Genomic DNA, 26,395 nt, shown 5'->3' on the forward strand with positions numbered 1-26,395 from the left:
TTCTCACAGCAGTCCTTAAGTATGTGGTTTCAGACGTGAAGGAGAGAGTTAACTGTTTGCAACATTCAAGCTTCACCATAATAGTCTCATTATAAGGTGTAAAGAAGTTAGATGCCCACAGACAAGTAGGTTTGCCCCTCCCTCACAGTCTCTGAAGTTAGTGCCTCTATCAAGATTTGAAGGGTTATCGGCCCCGCCTGAAATGTTATCCTCGGTGCATCCGTGCTTGGGAGTTGTAGTCCAAAAAACCTAGGGCGTGAAAGGCTGCAGAATATCTTTCATTCACTCTTTGCCCGCACATCAGAGCCTCGCCAGGATGCAGTGATTTACAGGGTAAGAGGTAAGTGCCAATATTCTGCAGAGTGAATGGCACTTCGGCTCATCTGAAATAACCACAGTGCTGCTGCATTATACAGGGCGTAGGACCTTTATGCGCCCCAGAGCGTTCCCCCATGCAAATAATGGAATTTGTTTTATATGCCTCATTAAAGTACGTGCTCAGGGGCAATATATCTCCAGTGCACGCTGACATAGCGGTGGGTGAGAAACAAAACGTGTGGCCCTGCAACGCAAACTGTGATGTGCATTATGTAATAGGGTGCAACGCCTGGGGACTCCGCTAGTTGCAAGCACTGTTTCCTTGCGACCATTGTGAATTTCCTGCAATGATAAACTAGGTAATGGCAGCCACACAGTTCAAAAACTTGTACCAATTAATCTCAGGATCAGGAGCCTAAAATGTAACTAGCTTTGTTTCAGTACTTCCACAACAGTCTGTTAATGACACAAAACAATAAGAAAACATCAACAGCGCTGAGGCCAGAGATGGAAGTGTAATGTAAATAATTGGTACGCCATACCATTAGTTTGTTTGCTTTTTACAGAGCGTACCTTCAGTTCAAAGGCTCAAGAAATGCGTCTTGGATGCTTTTTCTTTCTCCCAACCCAAATAGGAAATGATCTCAGACCTGACACTCAAGCACTGTTAATTTCCCAAGTCACGGTCAGGCATAGATACAGACATAGCGTCCGTCCGTGGTTCTGCAGCCTGAGCGCCTTAACGACCTGCAAACACGTTTCTTTTAGCAGCAGCAGAGGCTTTCATATGCATGAAGGGACATTTGCAATTGAAAGACATTGCAGAGCACCAGTTACCTTGCAAATCTATGAAAGCGAAAGTGAGCAACACAAAGCACCCTTTTAAAGATGTATTTATATCCATGATGTCTACAAGCCTGACATGCAAAACAATAAAGTTGTTTTTATGTCATTAATTCAGTGTTCTAAACATCATGAATAAGCAACGAGCTGCAAGTTTGTGACAAAGAATCTCCTTATCCTTCCGAGTTTACTACACAACTTCTTTTATTGTGTGTCTAAAATCACTGAAAGTACAGTGGCCATAAATAGATTTTTCAGGTTTGCACTATCTTGCATTCTGGGAATTAGTTTACCATTCAGGATATAAAAATGAAAGCCACAGTTAGCTAGAAGGATTTACAAGTTGTCACGTGGCTTTACTATGCAATTGGTGTGTTTTGTAAGTAAACTCTATAAGACAGTATCATTATAGGCCTTAAAAAAACAAAACTGAATTATTTGTACCAAGAAAAGGTTGAAGGTATGTGGTCAAATTTGCAGAGTGGGTTAAAATCCTGCTTCACTGTTTAGCCAAAGTGTGTGATCCTTGTCCCTTATTTAGTCCCACTCTGACTTAACCGCCAAAATTGGAGTCCTTATATCTGATAGTGTGAACTTAATCACACTGTCTGAAAAAACGACACACTTGCAATGGGACAGATTTGATGAGCAGGATGAAAATAGTGTACACTCGTTAGTGGACCCCAAAACCGTCCCCTATAATTTCGCTATTGGTGCACTGGCCATCCCTCAGTCCTACTCTCCCTCCAGATATTTAAATACCTCCGGCACTAACTCTCTGGCCCTCATTAGGACCCTGGTGCTAAGTGTTTAGCGGCGCCGTAAAAGGCTGCAGCGCCGTTAAACACTTAGCGCCTTACTACGAGGTCCCTTTGCGGGACCCGACCTGGACGGCTGGTCTAGACCAGCCGTTAAAGTAGGGACCCGCAAAGGGACCTTGGTGCTAAGTACGGTACCGCAATTTGCGGTACCGTACTTAGCGCCTTCCCCAGTCCCATTGAGCCCTATGGGGCAAAAATGGGAATGGGGAAGGGCCAATGTTCAATGGGGAATTACCACCCCGCCAACCTTGGAATGGGGTGGTAATTTCCCATTGAACATTGGCCGACTCGTTACGATACCGGCACCAACCATGGTGCTAATTGCGCCATGGTTCAACGCCAGTATCATAATGAGGGCCTCTGTGTGTTAAGTGCTTCGCTAAACAGCAAGCTGGTGGCCGATCTCTTTCCTCAGCAGGCTCCCTCGTATGGAACAGCCTCCTCCTTCCTCTTCGTCTTGAGCCGGATCTCCTCAAATTCCGGAAGCTCCTAAAGAATTTCCTTTTCACCTCCTCCTTCTCTTCCTCCCTCCCCTGCTAAAACCCACAGTTGCTGAAATTGGTGACCAGTGCCCTTACGTGTCCTCTTGGGCCCTGGCCTCTCACACCATATCACCTTTAGCCTCTGCCCGCTTCCTTGGCACCCACTGGCCTATGCCACCAAAGGCCTTCACTTATTTGTTGGCAGCTGACCACTCACCCAGGCACTTACAGCTGCTCACTCCCTAGCACTTCCCCCCGCTCCCCCAGCCATGCTCTTCTCTCTGCACTTGCACATTCTGAATCCTCACAAGGCCTAGTAGTTCCGCCTCTCTCTTTCATTGTTATATTTGCTTTTCATTCCCATGTTCCCTCCCTGCTGCCCCATGGGTGCTTTGAAACTTGATGAATAAGCGCATTACATATGCACAATAAAATACAAAGACATACAAACATACCACTTGATTTGAGAGGCAAATCTATAGTCTCAGCCACCAGTCATTTAGCTACACTAGAATCTTTGGTACACTAACTGTGAGAGAGCCAACATTAATTTTCTTATGTGTTGCTGTCAGTCACAGAAGTTGCTTGGGCCATGCAGAGTACTGACACACAGGAGAATGAGTGAACATGTTTGCTATGTCCCGTTATGCTATTTTATTCTTTTATAGCACACCTGCCACCATTTGTGCACTTTCTTGAAGCTTCAGGATCTGCAAGCAGTGGGTTAGGAGACTAATGTAGTTGCGGGGGCCCAAGGCAAGATTGCTTTGTTACAATGTTGATGCGTGCAGACCCGAAGATGTGGCTTTGTGCGGTGTAGCTTTTAGACATTTTGTGAGCTGTCTTGTGCAATAGTTATAGTGCATCTCGAGGTTACTAATATATTTATTTGTGCAGGTGTCTGTGGGTCTGCCAGCATGGTTCTTAAGGGGTGTGCGGAATAGTGTTGGGGCATCTGTCTTGAGTTAGTTAGGCGTTTAGGGAAATTTAGTGCATTTATGTGCATCTACATGATGTATGCTCCATTTTGTAACCTGTGTTTTTTCGGTGCACAGGTTGTGTGCCGCGATGTATTTTCAGTTAGGGCAGGAGATAGAGTGATTTTTAATTGGCTAGTGTTACCATATCTTTCTCAAACCAATGGCAAACTGGATTGCATTGATACACCATGTAAGAATTTGAATTTGAGGCTTTCAAGGTGCACTTTAAACGGAAACAGCACACAGACAATTGAAGCTTTTTGCTTCAGTCCATTTTTGTCAGCGACTCACCAGCAAGTAAAGGACCAGCCAAGCAGTGGGCCAGAGGAGCAGCTCCTAATGCAGCCAAGGACCAGAGGGGAGTGACTCACCTGATCAGCCACGGAACAGAAAGGCAAAGACCAGATGGACACCGAACCACAAAACCTTGCTCGTACCCTAGTTTTTATTCAGTCCATTTTTAGTTTTGACTATTAGGTGGTGTTTGTAAGCCAAATGTATTGTACTCGAGTAAAGCTAGGAAGGAGAGGGGATGTGAGAAGGGACACACAATTTGAGGGTGTGGTTTAGTTATTTCCCAACTCATTGACTGCCCACAGCCATTTTGGTCTCCATGACCATTCCAACCCACTACCGCTCACCCTTCACTCCCAAAACACATTTCTAAGTGGTCTGCTGAGAGTTAAGAGATAATGGCTTAATTGCAGCTGCAAAAGTGCTATTGGTTTAATAAAAATGTCTTAAACAAGTGTGCCTTCAACCACTTGATTTATAGATGTCCCTTGCAATGAGGTCCTAGCGCCTAGAGAATCGCACCATGTTTCACATGTTATGGTCAGGTACCACCATTATGACAGTGCCTGGCAAATACCTACCCCGTGCCTATGCAAACTACAAATCTGTTGTATTTGCCAATGTTTGGATTCATTTGAAGGGGCTGCAGCCAGATGATTACTGGCAACTGCAAAGTGCATTGAGTTTACGGTGCGGGTATGGGCTTGCTGAAAGTACTGAATTGTCATTTTGCTCAATTACCGTTACTTGCAAATAAAAGTATTCATTCAGTGAAAAGATCGAGTAATTAGAATGAACACTAAACTGTCCCCTGTCAGAGATGGATTAACTTCCTCTATCATTCATGTAGGAGCAGCACATTTCTTCCTCCTCACAATGTATAGAACCCTACACAGTTCACATTTTATTGCCTATAAAAATATTTTAAACTATATGTGCAATTGTGTTGTAAGTGTGTGTGTAGGATAACACTAATATACATGCTCTAAAGAGATGTGTGTCAAATCGTATCTTGCTTAATTTGGATACACAGTTGTATATCAAAGATTCCCATTTATGAATATATTGTTTTGAGATTTTTGTCAGGGATGAATATAGTGTTATTAGTTCATCATTCCAGCCAATGTCTAGTCTGGCCACAAAACAAAAAGATCCATTGAACGTTGCAAACCAAAGGTCAAGTATCGCCCTGTTCCTCCTCCAATCCCCCCGCCCCCCGCATATCCCCTGCCCTCGCTCCCACAAGTCCCGCCATTCCACGCCCTCCTTTTTGGATGTAGCCAGCACCAGTTCCTTTTTTTCCAGTGCCACCACTGGCTAAGGGTAAACAAAACAAAAAAGAAATCTGATAGGTCAATGAAGAATCTTTGCCCAATCAGAGTGCACAGTGGAGAGATCCCGCCTGTTTTCATTGTGTCATATTACGTCATGAAATCTAAAGGACGCTATTTGTTGCTGATGGATACAGATATCAGAAAAGTGCATTTTGATCAACTGTTATTCCCATGCTTGCTGCACTTCTGCCATTTAGCGTCAATACTACACAATATGCAAAATGAACAGAAACGTTAAAAATCCATAACAGTCACTATTAAAAAAATCTTTTGGGATTTAAAAATAAATAAATTCCACATTCATTTGGATAAAACATTGGCATGTAGTATAGCAGGCATCAGCGCTAACCCCTTAGAACGCGCAGCGGGAATTAAATCTGAAGACTTACCATGGGGCCTGGTGGTCCGTGGGGGCCTGACGGTCCTGGGGGGCCTATGATCTGTGCCGGGAAACGGAAGGTATTAGTGGGCACAGAAATCGAACAAGCACCAACAATACGAAACTGCACTACAAGTGCTTAGAAGGCACTCTCTCCCCACTATGCCTCTCACGATGTCACGTGATGCAGAAGCTCCTAGGAGCGGCAGTAAGAGTCATGTGGTGTCAGGGAGCGGGAACAACGCATGGCAGCAAACCACTCCCCCTCACTACTTTTACTACGAATTACAGCACAGCCATGTTGCATAATTTACATATTGAATTCCTCACTACTGGAATGATGGCCTTGAAACTACATCTCAGTGTTTGGAGTGTGCATTTATTTATTGTTAGTATCTGAATTTTGTGGCGACGTTTAAGTCTACAGAAACAGAGTTTAAGAAAACGAAGAAATGAAGGCATACAGAAATAATTGCTGCAGCACCAACCTTCCCTTTTAAGAGACTTGTTGACTCAACTGCAAGACATTAAGGTACAGCGCCCATCTTTGCTTGATTAATAGACGTATGACCTTTTAGCCAATTTCCAGCCCAAATACTATGAACGAAGCCGCGTTAGCCGGTCTGATGACACAGCGAGTAGGGCGCTAGCTTTGACATCTGTGCAGAGCCTGCTGACACAGGTTCGAATCCCGGCAGGGCCAATTTCAGCCTTTCATCCTTCCGAGGTCGCTAAATGAGCACCACACACCGTGGGTAATAATAAGCAGCGCTCAGATACCTGAGGGTTTGTAGCGCTATATAAATGCTAAATTATTATTATTATTATTATTTAGGGATTTTTGCAATAAGATATAATCCAGCCCCTGCACCCCCCTGCTATTCTGGCTCAGTGGATTGCACCACTCCCGGTCCACTCTGATGGTCGGCAAAGCAATGGAGAAATCAGCCACCATATTGCCCGGCTTCCATCAACCCGTTGAGCTAAAGGAAAACCCAATTTCTACAACCCTGTACCAGAGTAAGATTCAGCTGATGGGCTGGAAGTGTAAGGAGCACTAGCATGCTACTGTTTCCTTACGCAACTATGAGGGGAACATTTCCTAACACTTGACACATGGACATTAGTTGTTTGTAATGAAAATTGAATATCACTACTTACCGAAGAGCCTTGTGCGCCGGGTAATCCGAGATCCCCCTTTTCTCCTTTCATGCCGTTGGCGCCCTAGAAGAGCATCAAATAAACCGTGAGTATTGCAAGGCGCGGGCGGGCGAGTCTTGTGTCATAAAGGAATCCAGTCTGCTAGGTATTGATGACAATCGGCTTTTTAACCAACCATGATATCGAAACATCCGTAATTGCCCTGCCGGCCTCAAACAACTTCCAGAAACAGTGTCAAATTCAGCAAAATCGGGAAACTGATCAAGTACATGCAAGATTGGTCTCTTATAAATTAGGGATTCAAAATCATTTATTGAGCTTTTTTTTTGTAATTGGTGATCTTGGGAATTATAAAGACCTGTGTTTGAGCGTTTTATGCCCATGTGCTGCACCCTACCATGATCATTTCATTGCTTCTGCATCCAGCTCCAACACACATAGCATGAAAGAAGACAGCTGTTTTTAAGGAAAATGACCCCCACCCGCCTGAATGAAAACTCTGTTGGGATGGTTCGGGGAGCTTGCTCTGACACACCCGGTGCCCGAAATTACACATTTCTGCAGAGTGCTAAGCACGCAATGACAACGCAGGAGTTCACCAACTGCACAGTTGGGATACGTAGGGAGGCATCCATCCTTTTTGCAGGGCTTGAGGGTTCCAACGTGGGGGCACCCTCCAGCATTCGCTCTAATGGCAGCTCCGAGTGCCACCTGAAAGGGCAAATGTACAATTCCTTGTTGTAGGGCAGGCTGCAGAGTCACCACCGACCATGACCGAGTAAAGTGGCAGGATAATCCTTTCATGGTGAGCAGCTTTTCAGGGCAGGTTTGACAGTACCCATGGTGGGCTATGCAGTCCCTGGCCACGCCCATTCTCCCGGGGCTCTCAGGAGCCCGGCAAGGGACACATGCAGTGTTCTTTATTGCAGCTCCTGCCCATGGAGTTCCAGCTGAGCTTTCCGGCTCTGCGCTAGGGAACCCCAGCATTACCTTGAGCAGGGGCCAAGCAGGGGTGGGCTGGGAACCAAACGAGGCACTGGAAATAATGTTCTAAGTGGCCTCATATTACACATTTTCAGCAAGCCTGAGCCTTTTCCTATGAGAACATTTGGAAATAAAATAGGTTACCATGCAAAAGTGGCCCAGGGTGCAGGGGCCTACCGGGAAATGTCCAGAGTTCCTGATAGTCGTGTACACCCCTGGAGCCAAGACTCCTCCTTGGAAGGGTACACTCAGTACACACAACCTCTGGAGAGGGGGGTTGGGCTGTAGGTCTTGCCCGTCCCTCCAAAAGTTAGCCACCTGTAGACTGGCTATGATACCAACCTCTTTCAGGCGGGAATTTAGTCGGGAGAAGGGGTGTTCTGTAACGGAATCAGGTGCCAGCAGAGCAGTAATTCCCTGATTGGAGGGGGTAATCAGGTTATTCCCCATTTTAACACTCGACCCGCCCACATGAATTCTGCATTACAGACGCTGCCTTGTGACCCTCCTCCAGTTTCAAAGAGTAGCCCCGGCACTGCAAACTGGGGGGGTGCTCTCAGAGAGGCCGCTCTGTTCGCAATATAATCCCATACATTCTGATAATATAATTATTAATGGACCCAGAAATGTACCTTTTGAACAGATCACTTTCAAATGAGAACACAAAATGAGACTTTTTTCAATGAATGTGCATATAATGGATCTTTACTATGGTAAGTTGGGCACATGTACATTTCACAAGTCTCATTGGACAGCCACATACTTTCTCTTCGGCGTGAATATAGAATGTTTCAAATTATTAAAAGTGCACAAAGAGTACTCCAATTCCAGGCACCTTCTCTTTGCGGTGACGAGATCATGGCTCTTGGAAGCCTCTTTCCAGTGCCACTGGGATACTAGCCCATACCACACTGGCCCAAAGAAAATATTGATGCACCTTTCAGTACACACCTGATGTCTAAAGGACTCAATTATGCAATTATGGGTACACTATTTATTTCCGAATTTATTTCCGAATTTGTAAAGCACGGCTAAGACCTGGCGTGGCGCTGGGGGGAATAAAGACCCTCCCAAGGGCATGGAGGTCAATCCCAGTAAGAAAGACAGTCTGCACAGAAGAACCAAGTGAGTTAGTTAAATAAAACGTTTTTTATAGCCTTTATAAAGGTAATGTGGTCACTGGTCGCCCAGAAAGAGAAAAGACAGCGAGTTCCGCAGCTGGGAGGCAGTCACTGAGAAGGCTCTCCCTCCAATAGTGGCTGTGGGAAAGCAGGGGACCAGCAGCAGTAAGGAATTACACTACATGTGCCATTTGATATGTATGTGTAAACATCTCACCTATTGCTTATCGCTCTACTCAAGCCTCCTGCCAGGGCCCCCCCCACTCTCCATGCCCTGCTACGCCTTCACTCTACCTGTAACCCCATACATGTGTCACCAATGGTTCATAGTGATAATATCGAATACAAAATTGTCGAAAGTCATTTTTTCGAAAAAATAATGTCGGAAAAAAAAAATCGAATTTCTTTTTCACTACGTTTTTTATTCCAAATGGGGGGTTTCCCCCCCAAACCCCATTTTTTTTGTTTTTACCTTTTTTTTTATTTTTTTTGCTCGCGAAACCCCAACAAAAATATATAAATTAAAAAAAAAATCGTTTTTTTTTTGACATTTTTTTTTCTAAATTATTCTCTTTCAACATTTTTTTTTCGATATTATGACTGACCACTGTCACCAATGCACAGCACCCAGTGGCTACCCAGCTAGGTTTGTGCTTTATAAACCCAAGACATACTCGCATACAAACATGACCTGCTGGGCATGTACCTAGTAGTTATTGCTAAGCAATTATACACGGCTTCTATCAGCCTTCATCACAACAATTATACGCACTCACCGGCAATCCAGGAAGCCCAATTCCTCCTTTCTCTCCTGGTGTTCCAGATTCACCTGTGTCACCTTTCGAACCTTTGGGTCCCTGCAAAATCACATTAATGACCATCATTCTCAGTAAATAATATAACCTCACACCTTTAAATCTTAATTAGCACCAGGGGAGGGTAAGCAAACCAATCAGGTGGCTGGAACTGCGAGTGAGAATACACAATCCCCGATCGCTGTTCCAGCCACCCGAGGCCCTTCCCCGGGTTGTGCTTTTATTTCATTTTTCTTTTTTTTTGTAATGTTGGGTGGCAACAGGGACACCCAATTCCCCTTCTGCTGACCCCAATTTACCTGCAGGAACAGAGCCTCGCACTCTGGTCCCCCATCTCCCCACGTCTGGCCACAATTGACATAGAAAGGGGACTATGTCCCTTTTCGGATGATACAAACACTTGAAATTGTCACCTCTAAATGATTGCGCAGCCCTGAGCAAATGGTAAATGTCCTATTCAAATTGAGTGTGTAACTGGACAACAGATACGGTGAAACAAAGAGTCCAAAGCAAGTAGATTCTTCAGTCAAAATACGCTGTCGAAACAGATTTTATGAAATGATGCAAAAACAAGACTGCCGACACGTGTTTCGACCCAGAACAACGGGTCCGTATGTTATTCAAACTGCGTTGGAAAACCCAAAGCCCTCCTGGGGGGGCAGATATATGGGCCAATTCTAAAGTAGTTGATTCTCCTCAAGAAAATAAGCGGCAAATAACTGAAGCAGTCTCTGTTACTGATACAGTGTGGTACATTCCCAGAACATGGGAGTTTGTTCAAACGTTGCAACTGTGAGTTCAGGGGCTGGTTCCCCACTGTGGCCAGACACAGTGGTTTAGACAAACACATGGAAGGAATGAACTGCACAACACTGATTTCGTGAAGCGTTTGGACTTTGGCCACAGTTTCGACAGCGTATTTTGACTGAAGAATCTACTTGCTTTGGACTCTTTGTTTCACCGTATCTGTTGTCCAGTTACACACTGAATTTGAATAGGACATTTACCATTTGCTCAGGGCTGCGCAATCATTTAGAGGTGACAATTTCAAGTGTTTGTATCTATTAGCAGTTTATGAGGTGACTGCTGGTCCCTCTTTCGTGCGGCAACCCAATCTTATTTGGTTTGTAAGGGTCTCATTGACTTTAGTTTGTCTTCTCAAATTTAGTTCTAACCCAGCGCCTCACCACACCGGCACACCTCAATTTTGTTTTTTCCTTTTCGGATGATGGCTGCCATTTTGGAACGTGTTTTGCATGGGCCCCGTCGTCCGAGAAGGGCACTAGTCCTTTTTCATTTTACTTTTTTTTTCTCTGTTGGGAAATGGGCTTATTTCCCGTAGGAAGTAAAAAAAAAAATGTATCCGCACCCTGGTAAATCCCGGGGTGCGAATATCTTTCATGCTCTGACGGGGGTGGGCCATGGAATCTAAAGTCCTGCAGCTCGGGTTTACCAATGCTCAGGCTGGTGGGCCATTAAATGCCATGTCCGTCCCCCCGCCGTGGCATGAAAGCTATATTATAACATTGGAATGTTGGCAGTTCCATTGCAGACAAAGCACTGGCAGAGTGCAATAATGGTTGGTATATTACCTTTGTACGAACATTCCAATGTTTCCCCTTTTTCTCTCCTAGTTTGAAAAAGAAAAACCTACCCTCATTAGGTGGAACGTTCTACTAGCAACAATGCCCCTACTTGGGCCATTAACACCTAATAATGTCCCTTGGTCCTTGGAAAGCACCCACATTTCACTTGGCCCTTTAATGTAGACTGCGGACCATTACTACCTGGTAATGCCATTGGAATGCAGCATTATTTAAGCAATATTACCCGAGCAGGGGGGCAGTACCGGGCCAGGTAATGCACTGTGCTAGGCAGCAGCCAGAGAGAAGTGAGGGCTCTACCATTAACCCGGGGCATTACCAGGCACAGTAATGCCCCCCCTGCGAGGTTGATATTGCTATTAGTGTCCAGCACAATCTAACGGATACTAAAAGGTGTTTTTCGTTAAGTTGAGAAAGGACGTTGTCGTTTCTCAACTTTAAAAAAAAAAGGAAAAAGATGGCTGCCATGGATCGGGAGAAGGGACTACGTAGTCCCTTATTCCTTTTCATGATGGTCATTTGCAGGGATGGGCCGGGAACACTGCCAGGCATCTTTAGTTTAGTTTGTTTCTGACAAAATCATCTTTTCTCTTCAGCATAACTAATGTCTCCATTCATTGAAGATTATAAAAGCTAGTCACTGTCAAGCCAACATCACAGTTGTATTTGTAGAGCGTGCATTCACCCCCAGGGGGGCATCTTGCCATTATTGACACATAACAGATGTTTATTGTTAGTCACTTTATTGGTAGTCGTCTTATTGACCTCAGAAGGATGAAGGACTGAGTGGATTCGAACCTGTGACCATGAGGTCAAACACAGGCCCCTGTGGTGGATGCATTAGTCCACTGAGCCACAGGCCTGGCTGTCAACCTTCTGCTCTTAAGATATCCTGTCCTGTGCCCTGGATTAAATACATGATGCTGGGTTGCACAATTGCAGATTGTCTGAAAATAATGTCCGTGTCATTTTGCTTCTCTGCTGCTAAACTGCACAGTGGAAGAACATACAGGTGGCGGTGCCTAATTGTGCCGGATGACATGTTGCACCTGTCGCCTGCATTTATGTTTCTGGCATCATTTGCTTAACGTGTAGTCTGCTTGCACTCGCCAACTGCTTATTTTTTTTAAAAAAAAGAACAAAAACACACAACTGACAAGCGGAGCATGTCACCCGGCTCATTTTACCAACAACACGTGCCATATTCTTCTCTGCAGTTTAGCAACTCTAGAACAAAATAACACTGCAATGCAATTTAACACAACAATCTTAATTCACACAACTCAGCCCAGTTAATTCATCTAGCCTGGCCTGTGACAGTTTATAAGAGGCACAGTTTGGTGCATACATCTGGAAAGGAAAACAATATTTTTTACACTTATTGAAACATAAGCCCATGGGTACAAAATGTCAGCATTTTTTTTGTGGCGTAAAAGGTGCTTTTGGTATTTATGCATGACAGACACTCAAAGACTTCATTCTGCGTTGTCATCCTCCAGAAATAATCTGGCAATGTGGCTGCTGCGCACACCGTCAATGCGTGGCAGGCGCCAATCATTCAGAAACATCATCAACAATACACTGGAAAGGTGACATGGCCGGGCAACACAAGGCAATGCAATTTACCTGCTCCCCGTCAATTCCAGGAGGACCCAAGGAGCCCGTCTCACCCTGCAACAAAAGAGTGCATTAATGTGACAGTCTACAAGGCATACTCTGGCAATCATAGTTCACCAGCCTGAAAAGGTCATGTCTATACTGCCCCTGCCGGCCCAAGCTTTACATCCTCATTGTGTATTGTGGGGTCCTTCTGGGGTGCTGAGTCTCCCCGATATTAGTGGATATTTAGAGCATTGGCTTGTTGGCACTTCCATTGAAGACAATGCACTGGTAAATGGCTACAAGCTGGTTTCCAAACATTGCAGTGTTTCTCCATTGTTTCTCAAAGTTTAAAACAGAGCATTCTACCCTCACAACAGCAGTAATGCCCCCCTCATCAGGCCATTATTAGGTTATAACGTCCCTCGGACCCCATGAATTGCCCTTGCTATGCTTGCGCCTTTAACTGGTCTAAAGGCCATTACCACCTCGTAATGTTCTCCGAATGTGGCATTATTGGTTTATTATGCCACCAGACTCACAACAACATCTGGTTTGCTTTACAATTCTATGCTCATAACCCACAGCTCAACAAGATAATAGATGGGTCCTCTTTCCACCCCAAGCCCTCATGCCTGGCTCAGCAGCATCGTTAGTAGGACGAAGGACAGCTGGCTCTAATTAAGTAGGACTCGGCACCAGCTGATCCCTATTTGCCCAAATATGAAGACTGGTCCTCAGACGGACCCCATACCTGTGGCAATCTTTGGATTCTTAACTCACGTCAGAAGCCAGAGTTGGCATAAGCAGACTCGCGATAGTCCCTCCTGAGGGACTCCATGTGGTTCCACCGACACGATTCCGGCGCCATCTTTAACCCTCCCAGGAGGTCAGAGATGCAGTAAACGACTTCTCCTTTCAAACTAGAGACTTCAGGCGCTCCCTGCCGCCCATTGCAATCGGACGATGGCCCCTGGCTATAGGAGCCACGGTAAACAGGACACTGGGCTGCCACAAGGCCCCGCAGTGGGCCTCCCAAAGTGGGGAATAGTTTGGACAAGGTCACATTTTACATGCTGGGGGAAGCTTACCCTGCCTGAATAGAGTTCTGGATCCGAGTTGGCACAAACTTGCAGCAGAAACCAGGCCAGCTCGGCGAATTTAGAAATTCCACATTCTTTTATCATGTGCTTTTCACGAGTCACATATTTTGTTTCCGTTGCTTCCGTTTATGTTTCTTAATATTTGCCTCTATTTTTCTTGAACATGGCTGCCTCCGTATCAGATCTTATGACGCCACATATATGACCCTGAAGCACATACGATACATTGTTGGTGTATGGTTTTCTATGGGTGCAGCCCAACCCGCATGGTATAGTTGAATCCCTGAGAGTTTGAGTGAGCGGTGGTTCGCCTGTGTTTTAATGTATTTTGGTAGTTTATGCCTAGAAATGTTCAATTTTGGCTCTGAAGGGCCATCTAGTGGCGGATTATCCATATTACTTCTATTTCATTTCCCATGTGGACATTACTGAAACATTTGTGTCTGAGCAACACAGGTTCGAATCCCGGTACTACTCTTAGAGGCTGGTCTCCAGTATTAAATGAATTACTTAGGTCGTATGTTGCTTTACGTTTCGTGATGCTTATATTGTGAATCTATCTATACACCCTCCTTACCTAAGCATTAATTTTAGGAACTTGTAATGCACCAAATTACACCTTTCAGCTGCCTCAAGTGCTGGGCTGTGGGGTACAATAGACGACGGCCAAAGAAAAACAATAGGTGAACCCCAATGTGCCAGTTTGGGCTGGAATTGGACGACAGCCATTTTGGAACTTCCCAATGAATGGTGTGGGTGTGACTTTGGGCTTAAAGTCGGGTAGTCATTAAAAGGAGGCTTCTATTCGCTTACTCGTCCTTTAGGGGAAACTCCTCGAGGGTATCATTATATATGAGTGCAGGTCAATAAGGGTGCAGCTTGCGCCCCCTGCTGGCCCCCAGTGGCTGCACTGGATCCCTCTTCCTTGCTCCATACCTCCAAATTAAGCCATGAAATGACTTTATTCTGAAAAGCTGATCTTCGTAATGCTCCCAAGACCCTGATAGCTTGCAATAAAAATATTCACCAACACTTTGTAATTTTATGCTTAGTTTGCAACACGACAATTTTGTTTTACTGTTTTGTAGAGCAGCAGGTGGATACATCATCCTTAGCTCCCGCCCCCCTCACCTCCGTCATACTGGAACAGCAGGAGAAGAGCCCTATGTGGGACACCAGGTATTATCCTAATACCACATCGAGGGTATGAGAGACGATATGCACTCAGACAACTGTATCGAATGTACCCTGGCACTCTAAGGGTGGAATGATGTCGGCCCACACCACTAGACATCATGGAGCTATAAGTGAAATCTGACGATGGCAGAGTGACGTCATGGAGGAAAGATACTGAGACGGACTGAAGCAATATGCAAATACTTAACAATAAAGATGTAACTGAAGTAACACGAGAAACATGTAATCAAATATGAAGAAATCATATTTGCAAAGAAGATAAAGTAACCTGCTGACTTATAAATGTGTATACGCAGAAAAGCAAGGTAGACAACACATATAGCAGCGTGATGCAGAGGAAAACATAACGTGGCTAAAGCGGCCATGATGGAAAGATGGACGCCGGACTCGTATTAAAACCAATCAATCTACTTCTGACACAGACCATGGCTGCAATCAGGAAATGCTGGAAAAACAGCTTTGTGTGAAGAATAGAGGGGAGTCTATTGGCCTGGGATGAAGGATGCTAATTGAAGGAATAATTGCAACAAGGCACAAGGGGTGTCATGAACTTCAGATCACGCCCCTTTTGGACTTCCTGGTCCTTGTCTCAACGGGGCTTACATTCCGTACTACTTCCAACATGTCCGTCCAGCGCTGAAGCCCTTGCTCGCTCCATGCGCTGAACGCCGCGTGATCTATTTATAGACCATGCCTTCCGCGGCTACGCGCGTCTCAATGCTATTGTAGAGTAGCCTCAGACGTGTGTTTGTAGCTCGCGGTATTGTTTCCTTATCCCAGTGCTATTACCTGCTCCTGACCCTTTCCCCCTTCCTGATTCCGAGCATTACTAGCTTTTCCCAGACTCCTGGATTCCTGGACTCCGCGCTCCCGGAACTAAACGCAACCTGGAACCAGACGAGTCTCAAGCAGCGCTGTTCAAGACCAGGAGCGTTTGCAAGAAGGCAGCTATCGAAGACACCGGCAAACACCGTACCCAGGTGAGAAGGGGGTAACTCCTTGACAGTTTGAGACGCCACCCGATCGAACCTAAAAACAAGATGGAAGCCACCGTGCAGGACTTAATGCGACGCATGCAAGAATTATCAACCGAGGTCCAAAATCTTAAGGTGGAAAACGCAGCGCTCAAACAATTGGTCTTATCCCGGGATTCTGCTACAAAGGAGGGTGCCCTGTTGGGCGGTATTGTTGACAAGTATGATGGTTCAGCAAAAACACTTTGCGGATTCCTGGATTCGTGCCTGGTCCACTTTACCTTTAAGCCCTATTATTTCTCTACTCCTAGGGCTAAGGTGGGTTTCATCATATCCCACCTTTCCGGCAACTCCTTAACTTGGGCAACACCCCTTGTTAACTCCGGCGGTGCTCTCCTAGACGACTATGATGGGTTCATACAGGCCCTTAAAGGCATGTTTGACCGTCCAGAGCAGGACTATACTGCCCAAGAACGCTTGCTGGACTTTTAACACGGCTCCCAAGAAATGCTCACTTATGTGACCAGATTTAAACAATTGGCTAAGGAAGCAGACTAGTCCTCTGAGGCTAGTTTTACCCTGTTCAGGAGAGGCCTGAACGATGAGATCAAGGATGAACTGGCCAGGGTGGCCCGACCAAATTCATTCCAAGTACTAATGGACCTGGCTTGCAAATAGACTTTTGTATCCAGGAAAGGAAGGCTGAAAGGAAGAAATCCAAGGGAAACCCACCCAAGACTTCCTTTGAGAGCACAGCCAGAACAGATGTAAACCCAAGTCCAGCCCCAGAACCTGAACCCATGCAAATTGGAGCCTTTCGTGGACCCATATTTCCTCAAGAAAGGTTGAGAAGGATCCATACAGGTTTGTGAATGTATTGTGCTTCAGACAAACATTTGGTCAGGGAATGTCCTCTGGCACCTCCTCAGCGTTCGGGAAACGCCAGCTCCCGATCTTAAATGGAGCAGAGATTCGGGAGAGAGATGTTTGCTCCACATCAATTCCATCTTTGAACTCTCCTGGACAAAACAGACTGGTCGTTCTCCAGGCATTTCTTTCACCTTCGAAGAATAAGATCTGCCCCAATCTGGCCTTGGTTGACTGTGGAGCTATGGGAACCTTCATAGATCAGGAATGGGCTGTCAGTCATCAAATCCCATCTGAGGCATGAAGCACCATGCAGCCTGTGGAAGCCATTGATGGAAGACCCCTCAGTTCAGGGCCCATAAGCCTACACACCAAGGAAATCCAGCTCTCAATAAACCACCATCAAGAGCTAATCAGATTCGATATCATTAAGTCCGCCCACTACCCCATGGTATTGGGTATGCCCTGGTTACAAAAACACAATCCGTATATAAACTGGACAACAGGATCATTATTCCTAGGCTCTGAGTTTTGTATGTCTCATTGTCTATCCCTGGAACCTCCTTTAACATCGCCTGAGGAACCACCTAAGGAGCAAGAAACCCCACTCATGGTTTCCAATATAATACAGGTCCCGGAGGCCTACCAAGGATTTGCCAATGTCTTTTCAACTGCCATAGTCTAGGCTTTACCTCCACACAGACCTGAAGACTGCGCAATTGAAACGGAACTCTCGGCAGTGATCCCTTTCGGTAGGATGTTTATCCTTTCCGAACCTGAGAAAATGGCCCTGAAAGAATATCTGGATACAAACCTTGAATATGGTACCATAAGACCTTCAAAGTCACCAGCAGGTGCATCATTGTTCTTTGTTCCTAAGAAAGACACCCAGGAACTTAGACCTTGCCTCGATTATCGTGGCCTAAATCAATGCACTCTAAAGGACCGATACCCACTACTCTTGATATCGGATATCCTGGAGGCAGTGAGGGGTGCAGTATTATTCACCAAATCGGATCACAGGGGTGCCTACCATTTGATCCGTATCCGGGAAGGAGACGAGTGGAAGACCGCCTTTAGAACACCCTTTGGCCACTACAAGTACCTGGTCATGCCCTTTGGACTAGCCAATGCCCCAGCAGTATTCCAACGTTTTATGGATAGGGTGTTCTCTGATATGTTGTTTCCCTTGGTCATTGTCTATCTGGACGACATATTGATTTTTTCCAAGGACCCTCTGAAGCATGAAGGACATGTAAGGCAGTTCTACAAAGACTCCAGGAACATCGCCTCTTAGCCAAGCCTGAAAAATGTTTGTTTCACGTTACCTCTGTCCACTATCTGGGATTTATCCTTAGTCCAGAGTGGATTGGCCTGGACCCTTCAAAAGTAAAGACCATTCTCGCCTGGCCTACTCCCACGTCTGTGAAACAAATCCAATCCTTCCTAGGACTAGCCAATTTCTACCGAAAGTTCATAGCCATCTTTTCCGAGATTGTACAACCTATAGTGGCTCTGCTAAAGAAGGATACCCCATTTGTCTGGTCAACATTACAAGAAATTGCATTCCAGCATTTGAAGACCGAGTTCACAAAAGCTCCCATTTTGGCTCAACCTGATACAAGTCGACCCTTTTTAGTGGAAACGGATGCCTGTAATTACACTATAGGAGCAGTGTTGAAGCAGAAGATGGAGGACGATTTGGAACACCCCATTGCTTATCTTTCAAGAATCTTAACTCCGAGTGAAACACACTACTCCGTCCTGGAAAAGGAATTCTTAGCCATTCGCCAAGCTTTCACTGAATGGCGACATCTACTTCTGGGAGCCAGACATCCTGTCCAAGTCCGTACTGATCATCGAAACCTTCAGATTCTACAGTCACTGGAGTGCAGGAACAGTCGTCAGGCGCATTGGGCCTACTTTTTTGCCCAGTATCAGTTCCACATGCCTCATGTCCCTGGATCACAGAACCTGATCACTGATGCCCTGTCTCGCCGTCCTGACTACGTGACCACTGAAGATAAGGCATTTCCTAAAATGTTTTCTCCCACGATCTTCGTAGCCCAAGTAGTTGATCTCCTGGAAGAAGTCTGATCGCAAACCCAATCCTCGAAATATGGAAGGACATTTCAACAATAAATCACTGGAAATTAAGAGCCAAGGAAGGCTACTTATTCAAGGACAATGCACTACTTATTCCTACACGGAAGTTACAGCAAAAAATAATAAACCTTTGTCATGACACACTCCATTCCGGGCACCGAGGTATCACCAACACCCTCCGTCTTATACAGAGACAGTTCTGGTGGCCTAAAATGAAGTCTGACGTACAGCAATACATCCAGGCTTGTATAACCTGTGCCCAAAATAAACATGATAACAAAAGACCGGCAGGTCTTCTTCTGCAGCCCACTCTACCCTCTAAACCATGGGAAATCATCGCTACAGACTACATAGTGGAGTTACCACCTTCCCGAGGATATACTACCATCATGGTCGCCATAGATTTGTTTACCCATATGGCCCATTTTATGCCACTGATGAAACTACCCTCCTCTTCAGAGCTAGCTGGAATATTTCTGGAACACATATTCCGACTACATGGGCTTCCTTCCAAGATCATATCTGACCGGGGTCCACAATACATTTCACAATTCTGGAAACACCTCTGTCGGGTACTAGGAATCCAACGTGCCCTCTCTTCAGGATATCACCCCCAAACCAACGGAGCCACAGAACGTGCAAATCAGACCCTGGAACAATATCTCCGATGTTTCACCACCAAGGTCCAGGATGACTGGTCTCTCCTGATACCCGTTGCGGAATTCGCTTCCAACAACTTACAACAACATTCAGAGCTACAGACCAGCCCTTTTTATTGTAGTCAAGGGTACCATCCATCGGTTTTACCCTTGATTCTTCCTTACCCAACACCAGTACCTACTGTTGACTTCTGGATCAAAACTCTTATCAACATTCATTGGGTGGCTAAAGAACACTTAGAGAAAGCCAGATTACAGACCAAGAGGTATGCGGATTCCAAGAGAAGACCAGGTCCTTCCTATATGGTCGGTGATCAAGTGTGGTTGTCATCAAAACTATTCCCCCAACAATTGCGACCAAAAAAGCTGGCTCCCCGCTACTATGGTCCATTTCCCATCAAGGAGATTATCAATCCTGTCTCATACCGAATCAAGCTACCTGACTCCTGGAAAATAATTCATCCAGTTTTTCACACATCCCTATTGAAGACCTACATCCAATCCTCTCGAAGATCCAGTAAACCTCCTCCTCTACTGGTTGACAACCAACTGGAATATGAGGTGTCCCGGATTTGTGACTCCAGGTATAAGCGGGGCAATCTTCAATACCTAGTGGAGTGGAAAGGATATCCTCCTAGCGAAAGGACCTGGGAACCTGTTTCAAATATCAAGGCTCCTCGGTTACTCAGAAGATTTCACCTAATACACCCGGGCAAACCTGGAGGAAAAGGCCTTTGGAGGAGGCATGCTGTCATGAACTTCAGATCACGCCCCCTTTGGACTTCCTGGTCCTTGTCTCAATGGGGCTTACATTCCGTACAACTTCCAACATGGCCGTCCAGCGCTGAAGCCCTTGCTCGCTCCATGCGCTGAACGCGGTGTGATCTATTTATAGACCATGCCTTCTGCGGCTCCGCGCGTCTTAATGCTATTGTAGAGTAGCCTCAGACGTGTGTTCGTAGCTCGCGGTATTGTTTCCTTGTCCCAGTGCTATTACCTGCTCCTGACACTTTCCCCCTTCCTGATTCCGAGCATTACTAGCTTTTTCCAGACTCCCGGATTCCTGGACTCCGCACTCCCGGAACTAAATGCAACCTGGAACCAGACGAGACTCGAGCAGCGCTGTTCAAGACCAGGAGCGTTTGCAAGAAGGCAGCGATCAAAGACACCGGCAAACACTGTACCGAGGTGAGAAGGGGGGAACTCCTTGACAAGGGGAGTCAAAAGGATAAGCCATGTACGTAAGACATATTTCTCTAAGATTAAGCCAAGAGGAAAATATCTGCAAGAGCCAAGTATTGGATAATTAAAAGTGTGGAAAGCCTATGCAAGGTGGAGTGAGCAAGTCTCTAGAGGCCGAGAGTAGTAATGACACTACAATTGAATCAAATAGCAGTAAATAGAAGGCTGAGATGGACAAATTTGTTGTCTCCTCGCACATGATTCAGAAGTCAAAAACAAGAGCTATTCATTGCTCTAGGTGAAGATAATGGCATACCTATACTCCCTTAAATGTCTCAGAATATAGAACAGGCTGCAAGAGAAACTACAAAGGAGAAGCCTTGGCTTACGGCTGGACTGATGAGAGATGATGGACTAATTGGGAAAGTGCGGAGTAGTCTGACGTTACTGTCGGCGCCTGGGGTAGATTTTGCTTACGTGGTGCTAACGATCCGAAAGTCCAATGTTGGGAAAGCATGCCAACCAATCAGAGTGTCTATGTAGCAACATGTTATACAGTGTTGCAAAGACCAACCCGCTGCCATTTGTCCTGCTATAATCAGTATTATACGTATTTAGAGGTTTTTCGAGGCGTGCCTAACAGATAAGGGGCAACCAATGGTGTCACTAACACTTATACATACTATAGGTATATATGTTCCCTTAACCAATCCCTCCTTTCAATAGGTTTTACAGTTTTCCATGTAGGATGACGTCATAGCTGACGTACATTGAGGTATAAACCTTTGTATAGTCAAGTTTGAGTGTGAGTGTGTGGACTACAGCTTGTCATTCGCCACATATTTTATGCTGATAATAAAGTAGTACTTTGTCATATACTTTGAGTCTGTGCCATTATTTGGGTCCAAGATCGTTATTGGTAATTCCATCTAGCACACGAGACGCATCAAGGTGCTAGAGCACAGTTTTAAAATGCCAGATGGCGAGACGTTCACAGAGGTTGTGCGAGTGGGATGGAGTGATTTCTGCCCAAGCGTGATGGGGAGAGCATCTCTGTGTACTCTGTCCAAGCTGTAGAGTTTAGACATTCAGGGGCCGATTCACAAAGCGTTTTTCTAAGGGATTTTCCCATTGAAAAATGCTTTTGTGAATCAGATCTTAAGAGTTTTTATGCTTCCTGTTGTAGATTATACATCCCAATGTGCATTGTATTGTGTGATCCTTAATTATTTAAAAGGAGAATTTTGCACGTTTTAGGACTATAATTTTTCTGTTCAAATGTTTGGCATGAAGTAAGGGACTATTGTGTAGCTCTTTCGTCGCATGTTGTTTCTCTCTGAGGCGGCCTGAAGGCAACACGCATTGTGTCTCTTGTTTTTAGGAAATATGTCCTAGCCATTGACCTGGAAGGACCTGCACAAGATGTCCACCATTGTCAATGCTTACTATTCCCAAGAGGTCACTCTGCAGAGATTCAGGTGTGAATTCTAGATCGGAAACAGCCGGAAGCCCAGGACTTCCTATAAATGTTCTCATTCCTTGTCCTTCTTTGTCCTGCTTATTAATGGTAACACTTGATTGGAGGTCCACGTTGACACGTTTTGGACATCAATACCTTCACCAGTCGTGGCATTTAAAACAATAGCCGCATTCTTCCGAAATTGTGGATTTTCAACCAACATGATTCCGCTTTTTTTGTATGTGCTGTTCTTAAGTCGAGACTCATGGTGTGTGTGTGATGTGTCTTCAGAGGTTATAGTGGCAGGAACTAAAGGGTACAACGTTCCCTTACATCTCGGGCCAATTCATGATCATTTCCTCACTTTATCTAACCCGAATTACTGTTCCAGGATAGCAACTTTTTTTTAAACTCTCCCCTAATGGGGATTTGAACCTGAGCCATGCTGATAACAAGCCAGTGTAACAAGTCATCACCTGTCTTGCATGCCTGAATTGGTGTTGTTTATTTCAATAGACATAAAACGCATAAAACTGCTTGGGACATAAAACGCATTCCCAAGCAGCCAAAAAGCCCAGCTCGGCAGTGACCTGCATATGAATTGCTGTAGGTTCAGCAGTGTTTGCAGGTCATGGGAGGGGTGTGGTTGGCTATAGAGATGGGCGTGTCCTTTAAGAGGTTCAAAGGGTGGGTGATTGAAAGAGCTGCATAAAGCTGCATGCTTTGGAGGACGATGACACACTGGTCATTTAAATGCATTTTCTTGCACTGTGGTTTCTTCAGTCTTGCTAGAACTGTTGTAAAACGCAGTGTTGCAGGGGAGAGTGGAGGAAAGGAAGCACCCGCTATGGGGTTTGATTTTGGGGGCCTGGTGGTGAGTATAGGGGGTTGGGCAACGGGAACATTGTTCCACTACTTTTTGTTTTACACTTCGACCACTGGGTGTGTCTGCCTGTTTTTGTCCAATTTAGAATGAGGCGAAACCCCCACTGTCCTCCTTGCCTTTGGACCAGTGCTGTGGCTCAGAGGGGGGAAGTGGCTATGTCAAGGTCTGGCCTAGTCTGTGTACAGGGTGCATTGCTTTCGGGTGTTGTTCTTTTTAGAGGGGCATTTGGGGAAGATTGTTTGAGGCAAGGTAGGGTGGAGGATCAGGACCCTATTTTTGGAAGCGGGGTCCACTGATGCGCTGCAAGAATTGCTCACTTAGGAACAAGGGACTCAACACCATTTCCCAGACGTGTTTCAACCCTTTGGAAAACAGTTGGACATGCACGCAAGCACCACCCGGCAGCACAGAAGTGCACAGCCTTTCACACGTCATTTTTACGCTAGTACAACTCAATGCAGCGAAACGCGCGCACAGCGCCATATCCCAAACACAGAAAGACAACAAACCTTTATCCCTTGTAGCCCAGGTGGGCCTGGTGGTCCAGGTGGCCCCTGTTGATGAGAGAAGGTAAAGCGGTCAGTACCAACATTAAAAAGGCACTGTGGATGCATGCGATTAAGACTGGCAGTCGGGCGCGGGGCGTCCTGATAGGTCAAGGCAACCAGCATGCATTGCGAATGAGGGGCGTGTGTACTCACTGTGACATTTTAGTATGGAAGTAAAGGTTTGCTTTTTGAGTGTATCTTTTGTGCATGTTTCTCTTTATTTTTGTGGCATTATCTTGACTTGAATCCTGTGTCTGGCTGATCGTAATACCAAGCTCTCCCAGATCACCTAAACCCTTAAGGATAAAAGCACCAGGCAAAGGGATTTAAAAGGGTCAAGGCCAATTCCTGCTAGTCTCCAAAAACTGCTCCCAAGCCAGGGCTCTGCTGGGGCTCCCCTCGGTAGGCCACTAATCAGAAGCCGTCCGATGCGCGACCTGTTTCCTAGTGCGCACATGTGGTCTCGTGCATACATGACACATCATAAGCTAGGGAGTGCACGTGCATGAGGAGAGGGAGGGGGGTGTGGCACTCTACATCCTGTGCCATTATTGCTATTAAGGCTGTTGTGGTAAAATAGCACAGAACCCACATATCAACTCAGCTCAAGGCTGGTTGGAGAAGTCGCTTCAAGGCCCCCCCCTCACCAACAAAAGGGGTATGCATTGCTTGGGGAAGGCAGTCCTTGCCTAAGCCACTTGGCACCTCCATTAAGCTCCTCCCAGCAGTCCTTCCCTAAGCCACCTGCCCCCTTTTAGGCCACGCCAGCACATACTAGGCTGAACCCCTTCTCGGAGCCCCCTCTCAATGACCGAGCAGTAAGATGCTTTCTATCGCCGCCACAATGGTTTTCATTGTATTGACCCCGGAAGCATCAGAAGGATGGAAGGCGGACTAGCTCAATTTCAAACTGCGACCTGCTCACACACAGTGATCCCTTGTGTGGGCACATTCACTCACTGAGCTATCTCACGGTGGTTGGGTCAGTATGATCAATTTGTTATTTTGAAACTGGGGATCAGATTTCAAATCATTAAGATGGCAACGGAGCACAAACAGGGCAAGCATCAGAGGGAATGCCAGAAGCAGGGAGTGGGCCTACAAACGCCAACTTCCAAATCTGGGGCGTGTACGTTGGAAGCGTGTGTTGCGATAACCTCTCAAAGCATGTCTTATGACACCTTGTGCTGCTTTTCTGATGTAGCAGCAATGAAAACCTGAATTTCTTTTTGGAATTTACACTGCTGATAAAGGGTCTGGTTCGCGGAGCGCTTTCCTATTGGACTGTGCCATCTCGCGCTCTGACTCACTTGTGTATGGGCGCGATATAAATAAAATATCATATCATATCATTATAAAATGCTTTTGTGAATCAGGACCATAGTTTGAGCTGATGGGTGTAAAAGTGCACACAGGTGCAGTAAATGTAACTCTGCCTGCAAGCAGGGGTGTTGCTAGGTCTGGAAAAGATCCGGGGATACGCAAATGTCAGGACTATCAGGACTGGGGGCTAGCTAACCTTTTTGGTTGTAACCCCTGAGCTTCTATCCGGGCCTACAACCAAAAGACCTGGGGCTATAGCCCCCTAATCCCCCCCCCCCAACCCCCCAGCAACACCTCTGCCTGCAAGTGTGTAAACAGAATCTCTCGCATAGTGCCTTGGTGATGCATTTTAATAACAGTGTAAGAGAAGAGGCATTAGTGGGAAAACAACAAAACGATCAAATCAAACTAAATGGCGTGATGATGAAATCTGTGACAGACTTTAGATGAAATGATTGCAGGAAACGCACGTGAAACATTTAACAACTGAAGTACTACTTTCTATGAACATACAGGCCCCAATAAATGCAAGACCATATACAAGCGACACATTCACGTGATACGTTCAACGACGAGTAATGCACATGGCACAGAAAGCTGGGGGGGGGGGTATCACGGCACACTGCGTGTGAGCAAACTGCCTGTGTGCATGCGCAATGGAATGGGCACTGGCGCGAATGTGCAGTCCATGGGCATTTCTGCGCGTGCTCCTTCCACTGCACACACAGATGCTACCTTGGCCTTGAGCATTTAGGATCCGTCCCCTCATACCTGCCCCATTAGAATAACAAAACCCTGGAGAATTACGTCACCCGAGCCCCGCCCACATCGCCACAAAGCCCCACCCACATATGCGCCCACTGCTACTAATTGAGTTCACTGAAATTGCGCAGTTAACTTGTGTTCAGACTAAATGCAAACGTGGATTGTTCCGCTCCGTTTAACTGAACTCGGTTTTTAAAACGGTGTTTGGAAAATAACATTTAAACGACACACGTTCTGCCTGGTTATAAACACAAGGGTGGGTTTTACAGTAGAGTTGACCCTGTGGAATTGCTTAGCTTGCCCTACAAAATGGGGTCAAAGCGCAACTGGAGCCAAACATGTATCATGTTGTTTAAAGTCTGTCATGTTAATTGGGCTTACTTGAAAGGCAGTGCTTTCTCAACAGTGTGGTACAGGTTGGGCCAACCGTGTAGTCTGTGGAACGAAGCCGGAGTGGTTTATCATTCCTTTTCACAGAAGCACAATGTAACAGTGCTGTTAATGTCCTTGAGCTGGAGGAGGCGGCAGAAGTCGCTCACCTATTAAAACGCTGCGATAATTCATAACATTACAAAAGTGCGAGTGAGTGGT

The sequence above is a fragment of the Ambystoma mexicanum genome, chromosome 6q (assembly GCF_040938575.1).
Source record: "Ambystoma mexicanum isolate Mex_15411 chromosome 6q, UKY_AmexF1_1, whole genome shotgun sequence".
Lineage (NCBI taxonomy): Eukaryota > Metazoa > Chordata > Amphibia > Caudata > Ambystomatidae > Ambystoma > Ambystoma mexicanum.